The sequence below is a fragment of the Lygodium microphyllum genome, chromosome 17 (assembly GCF_053477565.2).
Source record: "Lygodium microphyllum isolate KBCC chromosome 17, Lygodium_microphyllum_v1.1.10, whole genome shotgun sequence".
In the NCBI taxonomy this organism is placed as follows: domain Eukaryota; kingdom Viridiplantae; phylum Streptophyta; class Polypodiopsida; order Schizaeales; family Lygodiaceae; genus Lygodium; species Lygodium microphyllum.
The window spans coordinates 62,927,872-62,940,793 of record NC_141151.1 but is presented as its reverse complement, the minus strand read 5'-3'; the positions used below and the strand labels follow the sequence as shown (position 1 = coordinate 62,940,793).

The window sequence follows — 12,922 nt, the reverse complement described above, 5'->3', positions numbered from 1 at the left end:
CTGCTCTTTCAGAGTCCAACACATGGAAATATCCTATATTGATAATTGTGTATCAAATTGAGCCTCACTTGCATCCAACACATTCTCACCATCACCGAAAATAGTGAAGTAGTCCATATCTTGAAGCATCTTAGAATTGCCTATCAAGACCTCTGACAAAGCATCCAAAACATTTTCTAGATGTGGATCATTACATCTAACATCCTCTACAGACATATCCTCGAGCTCATGAACTGTCTTAGAAATGATAATTGTATCTTGCAAATCATATACATCCAACAAGTCATCAATCTCCCTCTGAGTCCCTGCATCAAGTAAAACATGAGCTTCATAAACCTCTTCAGATGCATTAAGAAAATCTACAGATGCAATGGCTGACTCTTCCACTACATGATCTTCCAAGGCATGCAGGGTTGACTCAATATGACATACTGTAACTTAAATCCTAGCCATTTTCCCTCTTGCTTGTTACCTTGTTTCTGCTCTTGCCCAACCTCTTCCATAACATGCTTGAGAGGTGGCTGATTTGTAGCTTTAGGATGATCCACACTTCTCATTGTCTTACATGTCCCTGATCTCTCTTCTGTTTCTCTTCCACAAGTCCATCTGTATTTTGCCCTTTTGCAAAATATGCATCTACCGATGATTCCTAGCTAGTTATATCATGAATTTCTTGCCCTGCATGAGACATTTCACTGTTAATAACTTTCCTCGTTTGAGATGTATGCAAAGCATGTGTCCATATTGTAGCCTTCGGACCAACCATCACTTGGCCAAACATTCTATCCAATTGTAGACCAAAAGTAGAGGCATGTACAGTTGCATAAGCATTTCGGATAGCCAAGTCTTCCAACAACTTTTGCACACCTTCCTTTCCAAAATTCAAAGCAAGAGACAATCTTGTGTCTTGTGCATGGATCTTGCCATCTTTCCAAAAGATGAGATGTTTTGCCAAGGCCCCTTGATAAGCAGCACAATCCTTCTTTTCATGTTGCAAACTGTCACACCACATACATCTTTTCTCTGGTTTAGGAGCTCTTGCATGTCCCCTTTCCTCTTGTCCTTTCTCATCCAACTTTGCGACCTTCAACTGAAGATCCCACATGCCTTTAACCAATTCATCTAATACATCTTTCCTAACAATCAAAATAGTAGGTGCAATCATAGGGTTAGCCATAGAAGTGGATGGCTTGCTGGACACATCAACTATTTTGTTCGTAATAGTGGGCAAGCTAGATATATGCAATCTTTCTCTTCTTCTATGTTTTTTCACCAGTGCAGTAACAACTTCCTTAATATACCTCCACTCTGTTTTAAGCCCTGCCTCTGTAGTGTGATCCTCTAACAAATCATCAAGCTTCTCTTGAAGCTCAAGATTTGCCTCTTGTAGAAACAATTCAATTTTTTGACTTGCGAGCTTGCTATTCTATAGGATCTAACTGCTCAAACCGACTTTTAAATTCTCTAAATAACTTTGTAGCCATAAGACCCTTATTGGGTTGTAGAACCCACTCCTTGAAAGTCTTGCAGGTAATGAAACTGGTGTCTTCAATGTAAAATTCTTCCATGAGTATCTTCTTGAAAGTTACCCGTCAACATCATGTATGTACAATTCAGTAACTCGAGCTTTCAATTCATGTACAGTAATCCGTACAAAATATCAACTCCATGCAAGTTGAGTCACCCCAAAGAACTCCATCTTTTGAGCATAAGTATGCAAATATGCAGATACATTCTTGGCATTAAACAACTTCATCTCACACTCTATTGCCAACATAGCATTTATCACAACACTTTCTGTTTGAGTAGAAGCCTACATCTCACCCATTGTTGTTGTTGTACCTGCATAAGCATGTTCATATTCTGCACTAACTGTCACAAAATATCACTAGAATTATGCTCAAAGATTCTCCCATCCTGTCTTTCCTTTTGATGACCTTTCATGTTGGGTTTACCAATGTCGAAGGGATTTTAGTTGAAAGGTCGTATCCATTGGGGATCAAAGATAGAAGGAAATAGAGAATGGGAGATAGAAGAGAAGAAAAAGAATAGACAAAAGGTACAAAAGATAAAGACAAAGCACAATGAATCAAAGCACTATGTATTGATAGAACCTGAGAAGATAAACAAAATCCTTGTCTAGGACTACTCGGAAGCAATCTTGAAGCATTTGATCTCCTAGGGCTCCCTAGTAGACAAAAAACATGCACCAAACACTAACTTCTTCTTTGCTGCTCAGATGGCAAATCTAATGGTTCCATTGGCTTCAAAAGGGGGGTAAAACCCAAGGATACCTGATTAAAATTCTCCTAGATCACTTCTTCTTTTTCTCCCATTTGGAGTGTTGTTTGTTGCTTGTAAACTGTGATCGCGCGTGTGTGATTTTGAAAGCCCTTCTTTTTGCATGAGATCTCCCAAACTAGCTGAAAAGCCCCTTGCGTTTTTACATGTCATCCTATTTTAGAAGTTTTCTATAGATTTTTAGGATATATACAAGAAATAATATCCAAATTATCAAAAATAGGCTAAAATTGTTCAAAAATCTTGTATTTTGAACCATCCATAATATGGACACTGACACTAATGACTAATATGGCATTGACTCTCTAGATTAATAAGAAAGCCAAATGATGATGTGCTCTAGGTTTTTTCACACTATGTTCGCATAGTGACACGACAACTTTTACTGCAACCATTGCATAATTTGTTTCCTGGTATGCATCCTCAAATTAGAGTTTTTAAAAATAATACAAAGGTATATAATAGTACTCTTCACATTTGTATCACTTGGTGCCAATGTTGAAGAGCTTTTGTGGGAATGTGTACACCTTTGAAGTGTATGGCTCCATTTATCACTTTATAGGTTCTCTACTTCCTAATATGCAATGACAAGAAAAGTCAACTTTTGCACAACTTTAATATGTTTATGATACCAAGCATGACTTATCTAATCAAATGCCTAATTTGTTATTGAATTTACTTGGGAAGCTTCAGTTTATGATGCATCAACACAATGTGTATGCACAAGCTTTTAGGTATGTATATATGCAATTGCAAAGCAATCACTTACATGACTTAAGAATGACTATTTTTGGTGCTCGACAAACTAATAGATAGTAAATGGGTCCTATGGCAACTAGAATTGTAGTCGTCATACTAGGCCAAGGTGATCAGAATAGTCTTAATCATCAAGAAATTAATGTTTATAATTAAGATGGACATTGTATTGCTATTTCAAAGATATATAGAGCATATATATCAATGTTATAATTAAGATGGACATTGTATTGCTATTTCAAATATATATAGAGCATATATATCAATGTTATATGTCCTCCTTTTCCTTATGGGTGATTACACTTGGCATGTCAAGGCTCCTTATAGTGATGTTAATATTTCAATTAATATACATGAATTGTTGAATAAGGATAGTGTTCCTCAAATGCAATTTTATACACTTTGACTTCAATTGTGTGAAGACACTAAAATGTGCATGTTATGTGCTAGTCAACTATTGCAACAATTTATTGTTGATACTTATTGTAGTATAAAGCAATGCAAGTTGGCTTGATGTCGTCAAAGTCAAATCACTTTTATGCTCAAAATTTTATAAATGCTTATAAAACATGATGGGAGCAATGTATAATGGGCTAACACAAATCATGGGTGCCTTTGTTTGGCAAAAAGGTGATTTTGCTATATTTTATGGGTGGGCCAAGGTACATGTACAAATTGTATCAAGATGTCATCGCCATAGTGTGAACCAAGGGGAAACATGATCTTTTTATAACAATCGTATGTAACCTAGATTATTAGAGATAATTGTTGCTCTATTACCTAGACAAAATGCTTATGATTGTTTTGATTTGATTGCTTAATTGTTTCATAAAAACCATGATGATACGATGCATACATTGTTGACAAAAAACATGTATGGAAACATTACACGCTATGTTTGATCTAATTTACTATGTGCACTATAACATTTGATGGTGAATTCAAGGCAACCTTCATAATAGCTCTCATAGAGTTTTTTGGCCTTAGGCAATTTGTCATTGACTTGGGAAGTCATTAGTTATCTCCCATCACTATCTACAATCATAAGAGCCCATACAAGATCTACCAAGCCAATATGTCTACATGTGCTCTATTAAGAAGTTGAGGTCTTGTTGTAAATATTTGAGCATTTGAACATTTGGACTTTCCCAAATTGAGCTATCATATCCCTAAACTTGTTACATGATCACTCCCAAGAGGATTTACAACATACAAAATGGTAAGAAGCTAAAGCTTATCACAATCTTTTAATGCATTGTCATTTCCAAATTGATTTTCCATATCACTACATGTGTTCACACATGATCACCCCATGGGGGCCCTTTATCATATACTCTAGTATGGATTTGTGAACATGGCTAGGAATAGCTTAGGTGTTTTTCCTCCTACTTAAGAGGTATTTCCCTTATGCTTGTATAAACCCTACCATTAGTTATGTTAGGATTATTGATTTATATTTTCTTCTTCTTCATTTTCATCATCTTTGATAATAGAGTTGTGAGCTTTGTTATGTCAAAGTCATTTGTAAACATTGTTTATGAAATATCTAAGATCTCAATCATATTATTACACACACACGCGCACGCATGCAATGAGAGAGAGAGAGAGAGAGAGAGAGAGAGAGAGAGAGAGAGAGAGAGAGAGAGAGAGATCATATCACTAAATGTTCTAATGCAATGTTCTTTCTAATCAGATTTTAACTATTATTATGCTTCCCATTTTGTTCTTATATAGTATAGAATACTACCACTATTATGTTGTCTTCAATAACCATAATTTTTGTCATAAGTTAAACAAAGAGCATAAGAGAACAATTAAAATGGAATACATGCTCATAATCAATATGAAAATTCTAGTAAGATAACCAAAAGTTTGAGAAGACTCTCATAAGATGTGAATTCACATTGAGGATTCTCATTCTCATCATTTTTTACCAAAACCTTCTTTATCCTATACTGCATATTCCCTTATATTAATCTTTAATAGTTGGCCTTGGAATATATTTATCTTATTACTTTAGGGATATAGTCATAGTGGGCGAAGCACTCAAAAAAGGATGTGGATGAGGTCTATGTAAAAGGCTAGAGATTCTATGTAGTGGAGACATGAAATAATGAATTACTCATAGCTCTTGTATTAGCTATAAAAGGATGGAGCCTTCTCACTATCCTGCCTCTCCTCCTTCTACTCCCTATCCTCATTGTCCTCTTTCTCCTCCTTCTACTCCATGTCCTCCTTCTCTTTCTCCCTCTCCTCCTCCTCATTGTCCTCCTCTTCCTTCTACCCCCCATCTTCATTGTCCTCCTCTTCCTCCTACTCCACATCTTGAGGACACACAAACCTCTAGGTATGTTTTTTAGAAGTACAACTAGTCATTATTAAAAATTTGCATTAATTCTTGCATTCAATGTCAATTCTTACTTTATTTTTGCAAAGAAGTCTAGTTAAACCTTGTTTGCTTAATTCATTCTCTTTTATGATGATTCTAGTGTATCAAATGCCCTTAATTGGCCAAGAAAACTAAACATAAGTAATGAATTTTAAATAGGCTTATGAAAATTTAAATTAAAAATCTCCTCACATTTTGAATTATTTATAATATCTTTCAAAGGTCATGATTCTACGAAAAACATGAATACTCCATACAATACAATCTTATAGTATACAACATTCCTTTTACTCTAATTAAGAAATTTATGCTAAACTTATGGTCTTAAAACATTTTGTCAAAGCCATCCATTCAAGAGTAGGTCTTCTAAAGATCAAAAAGCTAGATCATGGTGGTGTCATGTAAATGTTGCGTTTTTTATCATCAAACTAGTTGTGTACCTTTCATTCACACCTCCTTATATCTCAAATATGAGACCTTCTTATTTCACAATAAGCACATTATCTTTTAAAGTACTTATCACTAGAAAAGGGTCCAAATTTGATCAATTAATTGAATTACATGCAACTTTATTATTGTTCTAAGTAAGTTTGTGTAAAATTTTAAGCTTGAAAGGAAAGTGACAACAAAATATTTAGGAAAATTAGATATTCTCTTCAAGATTGTAATCCCACTACTCAAACTCCTTTTGGGAAAGTGTAATGGACTAGTGATAGTAGATGAAAGTCTAGTGAGGGAACTAACTTAGATGAAATTGGTACATTCCTAAGATCCCATTTAGACCCTCTTTTTACTAGATTTTAGAAGTTTTTTATGGTTCTTACAAATGTGACACAAAATTTTAAACAAGACATCACATTTTGGATTATAAAGCACATTCTCGTGAAGAACTAATATTTTAGTAGCTCAAGTCACTTGATTTGTGTGTTGAATACAACCCGTAATGGATCATATGCAATGCCATGTTTTCTAAGTCAATCAAAAGACTATTTTTAATAGTAATCACCATATGACTAATTGTTCTTCTAGATATCTTGAACTTGCTTATATGGATTGTTTAGGGACAATGAATTCCTACATGTCACACAAGTAAAGCAAAATATATGACTTTGGGTGCTCCAAACTAAGAAACTTGATTTACTTCATTTTATTAGATAAATAAGTTTTTGTTTGAATTTTATTATTAGTTGGCTCTCATAGCTAAACCCTTTTGAGTGTTATTTTTCTTTATTGCCCTTATCTAACAACTTGTAGGATTGATCAAGTGTTATCATGAAAGTAATGGTATGATTGATCAAGAATTATCATGAAAGTAATTGTATTAATCAATACTTCTATATTCCTTTGTAAATGTTGCCAATCAACATAGAAATGCATAATTCATATATGAACAATCAAACTTACATTATTTATGTGTATATAGCAAAAAATTGGTTTGGTTTACATATTTGGGTTGAATTGTTAGGGTGATGGAAGTTCAAAAGATGGAATTGGTAAAAGAGGCATGGCTTCCTAGGAAACCCCACTTAGATACTTCCTCAATGTTACCACTGGTCGTAGAGCAAAGCAATAATGGAAAAGGACTTCAAGGCTCAAAGCTAGAAGACATAAAAGCTCTATGTGCATCTCAAACAATTCCAAACATACATCAAAATTCTAAATATGCTCAATCAATTTGTAAAACAAGGTCTAGGCAGCTGAGTACTTCCTTCTTATCTACACTTTCACGCTCAAAGAAATCGTCATCCATATCACCTCAAGTAACCACATTTCAGGTTGATGAACATTTTAAAGAGATTCAAAAAGAAGAAGGATCAAAAAAAGAGCATGTAAAGCACTTGTTGTTTTTGTTTCTTGATAAATGAACCCATTATGTAGTAACAAAAAGGTTTTGTCCAAAAAACATTTCCATTGTGTCTTATATATACTAGAACACCCTTTGAATGTATATATGTGTACAAGTCTTATATGACTAAATGGATCAAATCTCATCATATGATAATTGAGACAAAATGACAAAATTAAATATTGTTACGTTTTTCCAATCTTTCCTTTTGAAATTTGGGAATTAAAGGATAAATTAACCAACTTACAACATAAGCATGCTCTGTGTCTTCTCTAATGTAGGACCATGAAACTTTGGCTTATCTCTATTCTCATAGACCCTAAGTGAAGAAATCACAAAGAACTAACTTCATGTCAAGCATGGCACACCAAAAAAAAAAGAACAAGAGTATGTACATGTCACAACCTTGTTTTGATAGTTACCATAGTTACAACTTAATCCCAAATAGATCCCATATTAAGAGAGTAGTATTAGCATCCAAATTTGGAGAGAACTATGGCCTATAAAATCAATGAGAGCTCTCCTTCCCTCTTATAATTCATTTGTAGAGAACTATGGCCTATAAAATCAATGAGAGCTCTCCTTCCCTCTTGTAATTCATTTGTAGATATTTGGAAATGCCTTATTACAAGTATAGCAAGATAACGTGGAAATAATGACTTAATTGCTTGAACCTTTTTTACACTTAACCTTAGACTATCAAAATACTAAGTCTCAAATCTCATGGAGGTTCCTCTTCAAAGTCAAACACCCTCTACATTTGCTCCATGATAGTAGCCTTTATCACAATCTAGGAGGTAGTCCTCACATATCTTGCTAAGGTGTGTGCTAATACTCCCAAGTTTGCCAATACCACTTGACATAGATACCTTCCATTTTTGTTTTTGGAAATAATATAGGAAATTTTATAAAGAACAACATATAAATAAGAACTTTCCACTTGCAAAAACCCAAATAGCTTAAATCAAAGTAAATTTATTGTATTATGGTGCAACTAGATAAGTTGCAACCTAGATAAATAGTTTCACATCATATGTGGATTCAATAGAAGTGATTTTTAAATCCCATCTCTATTTAAAAAAATCACATGTGAAGGGCACAACTTAAAAGGGATAATCATAGGTTGAGTGCAAAAAGGATATGTTTGATTCATTTATTCACATATTAGGGATTTTGAAGTAGGCCATGAATGCAAGTGATACAAAAGGTCCACATACATGAAGAAGTCCCCTCTCAAGTCAACTAGGGCTTTGGCTGGCATTGTATAAATTATGCATCATAAATCAATTGAGGGGCCAAATGTCCACATACATGAAGAAGCCCCCTCTCAAGTTGACTGGGGCTTTGGTTATCATTGTATAAATTAAGTATAAGTTATGCATCATAAATCAATTGAGGGGAAAAAGGTGATTATTATAAGGAAAATTTTCATTAAATATGCTTTCAAACCACTATATAAAGACCATTTATGCAGTCTTTCAATAGATAAATGTAAATGAATGCTTCTCCCATGTATCTTTAGGTCAAGAGATTAAAGCACATGTCTTTAAATAGGACATTTATCAAAAAGGAGCTTCATCTTTTCTTAAAAGAACATGAAAAATGCAAAGATCCTAGCCATGAGGGGATTCTTGTTGTGGTGATTGTATCTTTCTAGGGTGTCTATTCAAGAAATATTTACAAGAGAACAATGGCTTAATCAAACGTATACTAAAGGGGAGCTTAGGCAAGAGCCAAATGTTAGTATTTACCATTGAATATGATGAATGCAATTTAAAAAATAGTATCCAAAGCATTGGCTACGAGGATAATGGTCCTACGTAGAGCCCTACATCCTTGTCAATGTGGCTTTATCAAATCTAGAAAGGTGCATAATGCAAACTAAATCAAGTGCTCAATATAGACCATGTAATGGAACTTGCAAGAGAATACTAGTTGATCAACCAAGACAAAGCTTATGACATAGTAAATTGGAATTTTATAATCAAGGTATTTGGATGGTGTAGTTTGGACCTAACTTTTGCAAGATGGTGCAAGCATAGTTCTCTAATGCAATAGCAATTATATACATTAATGGGTGTTATTCTATCTTTTTTACTTTAAGGAGTTCTATTTATCAAGTGTATCCTCTTGCAACCATGTTGTTTCATTGATCACTCAACCTTTAGTAGATCACATTGATTGCAAAATATAGCACATGCTTATGAAAAGACATACTTTGACTATTGTGGGGGAAAACTTACATCTCATATGTTTGCACATGATAAATCTAATATACTTTTTGTGAAATTAGATACTTTGCAAGAATTGCCAACAATGTATGCTAAATTTGTAGTCTTGTCAAGGTTTATTGTAAAGAAAGAGAAGTTTAAAGCATTCTTTCTTGATTGGAAAGATGATTTGGGTGCATTTTCTTGATATTGTATTAGGATTATGAATAAGGGTCAAGTGTTTATATACTTGGGAACTCCCATTGGGTTGGGTGTTTTTAATGGCGCAACACTTTGAGTGGCACAAAAATAACTAAAGTCTAAGATACAAAAAAGAAACAATCTGCTCTTGGACTCATAGATAGGTTGACTACCATCAACTTGATTGTGACCTTTATGTTGATTTTTATGCTAACATTGACTAGTATTTTAGATGTATTTGAAGTAATGCATAAACTCTTAGGATACTTACAATAGTATGACAGAGATAGTGTCATGAAAGGGATAGCTATCAAGAGTTTACAATTTAGCACAATAATTTGTAGGTTAAGCCAGATGAGTGTGATGCATTAAAATTGAAGCATGTTGAGAAGATTTTCTAGTTACAGTAGGTAATTGAGAAGGATAAGATGTTTGTAGTTCTCTTTGAGAAGTGGACTAGTGAGCTTTGAATGAAATGTATGGCTGAAACTCATGCATTTATGGATAAATATTTTAGCTCTACAGGTTGAGTAGAGGTTGTTGCTACTTAAGAGATTCCAATGATTGCAAGCTTTTAGAACATTGAAGTGGAGGCGAATGTAGTTGTTGTTGATATGAAGAATGTTGTATTGGCTGAGCTAAAGAATGTTTGGGAGATTATGGTACAAAAATCTACTAGAGTGATCTCTTGGACTTATGAGATGCTCAAAGATTTACTTATTTCAATTGTTGATGCTTCTTTGGTATAGGAGAAGGAAGCTTTGACACATAGAGTTCATGAACTAGAGACAACATGTATGGAATTGAATGGCAAACTGGATTGTACTTTGGAAGTTAAGAGAAGTAGTAATGATTATATCGCATGTTTGTTGCACACCAAAGGGGAGTGATGACAAAGATATTATGCTCAAGAAAGTACATTATGAGCTGCATGAAGAGTTGAAGGAAATGAAACATAATTCTTCCTTGGTGGTTAGTGGTGTGATCAATCGGTTACTAATGTGTCCTCATGCATTGCCATTATTCCTTATGTACCCAAATATAGTATCTAGTTTCTTTTCCAATTGTACTTTTTGTTTTTGCTTCATCACAGACATTAGTTTCATTTTACTATCACTAGGGCCAGTCATGCAACTACACAAGAGGGCTTTGAGTATCATAGAGGGACTCTACTCATTGCTACTCAATGTGGATTATCTAGGGGTGTAAGGCCTATGGCAAGGTATAATTATGTTCTTTGGGTTAGTTTTGATATGTTATGGTACTTAGCTGCATGCATGGGTTCAACAATCCTAGTCATGCACTGGGTTGTGCCAGGTGTTAGGCTCAAATTACACCATTACATTAGTACTTTTGCCTTAATACTTATGCATGCACATAAGCACTTGGAAACAATATCTGTAAAGTTACCCTTGTATATCATGTGACGTCACTTGAAAGGTGGTGACTATCTTGATTACTTCAATTGTATCTTTTCATATCTATTATCAATTGAAATGCAAAGATCTTCAAGATAGGAACAGATAGGAACCACATATGGTTGCAAATGTTTGTTTATGTCATTCTATTCTTGTCTCCTCAAAATTAGTGTTGTCTATGATGACTTATCTATTTAGGAATAATATGATGGATATTTTTCTAGAGAGTGGTAGTTTTGAATGATCAAGATGTATACTTTATGTTTGCATATTAGTCTTGAAAATTACAGTTGTAAATCAATTCTAAAAGTTGAATACTATAGTAGGATTATATTAGGTAGATTGCTGTGTTCTTTGATCATTGAGCCTCTAGCTCTTGTTCATTCTGATGTTTGTGGATCTATGCCCTATAAGTCGTTAGGTAGCATGAAATATTTATTACTTTCATTGATGAGTACCCACATAAAGTCTAGGCATACCCCACAAAGCAAAAATCTGAAGTCTTTGATATGTTTTAGTGTTGGCTTGCCTTTATTGAGAACAAGTCTGGGTATGGGCTAAAATGTCTATGATCTGAGAATGGAAATGAGTGTGAATCTAAAGTCTTTGAGAAGTTTTGTGATGAGAGGAGTATTATACATTAGTTGACTACCCTGTATACCCCAACCCATAAGAGTGTTATGATTGAGCGCATGAATAGGACAATTTAGGAGCAAGTTCCTAGCATGCTTGGTGAGTTAGGCTTATCATAACACATTTTATTTGAGGTAGTTACTACTACCATACATTTGATTAATCACTCCCCATGCATTGCTCCTAACTATTAGGTTGTTGTAGAGGAGATGTAGTCCTCCATCATATGCTCATTTGCATATCTTTGGTTGTGAGGCTTTCTACCACGTTCCCAAAAAGGACAAGCATAATAAGTTGGATCCTAAGTCCATGAAATGCATCTTTCTTGGTTATGGGGATGTAGGTGAGATGGGTGATCAGCTATGGGATCCACAAGCTTGAAAGGATATCTGTAGCCATGATGTGTTTTCCATGAGGAGAAAATGCATAAATAGCTTGAGCATGACATTGAGGCATGTAGGATGATATTTTAGGAGGAGCCTCTTGTTATTGTATAGCTAGCTAGATAGTATACATTAGAGTTGATGCTCTAGTGGCCTAGGACCATGATGTTAGACTAGATGTATAGGCCCCATAGACTATTTTGCGGTGATCTACTAGAGATAGATATAAGCTTGAGTGGTTTGTGTCCCATGTGCATAATGCCAAAATTCTTATGTGAACTACGGGTCTATCTGTCACCATAAAGGCAATGACCACAAGAGTCAAAAGACCTATAGTCAAGGGGTGGAAGATGCTGCAAATGAGTAAGCATTTTCATTCCATTTAATGGCATGTTCCCAAGGCGATGATGCCATAACAATATATATGGTACTACAATCATTGCTAAAACATGGTCAATAGGCCCATATATAAGTAAGGGAGAAAGAGTTGCAAACATGGCACCTTGTGTTGGGACAAGATTCCCACGGGTAATCTTCCATGAGGAATCCCCAAAGGATACAACATAACCTACATCATCCAACTGCATGCTTTTAGTCAAAGCTGAAACATGGTGTACATCATGCAAAGTAAACATATTGCCTGAAGAAAACTACATCTAGACATCTCAAATACCAACAATATCCAATGCTTAGTCATTATTTAGTCTCGTAGATCCTATCATGTTGCGATAAGAGTGAAACCACTCCTAATTAGGGGTAACATGAAATAAATCCCTTGAATCCCC

At 34.6% G+C, this 12,922-nt stretch overlaps 1 long non-coding RNA gene across 1 annotated transcript; it reads left to right on the top strand.

The window, feature by feature from the left end:
- The first annotated feature begins 5,174 nt into the window (after positions 1 to 5,174).
- LOC148021965 (uncharacterized) lies at positions 5,175 to 7,355 on the top strand. Its single transcript, XR_015694424.1, has 2 exons — positions 5,175 to 5,404; positions 6,912 to 7,355. It is a non-coding gene; the product is annotated as an uncharacterized LOC148021965 (long non-coding RNA).
- Positions 7,356 to 12,922: the final 5,567 nt, after the last annotated feature.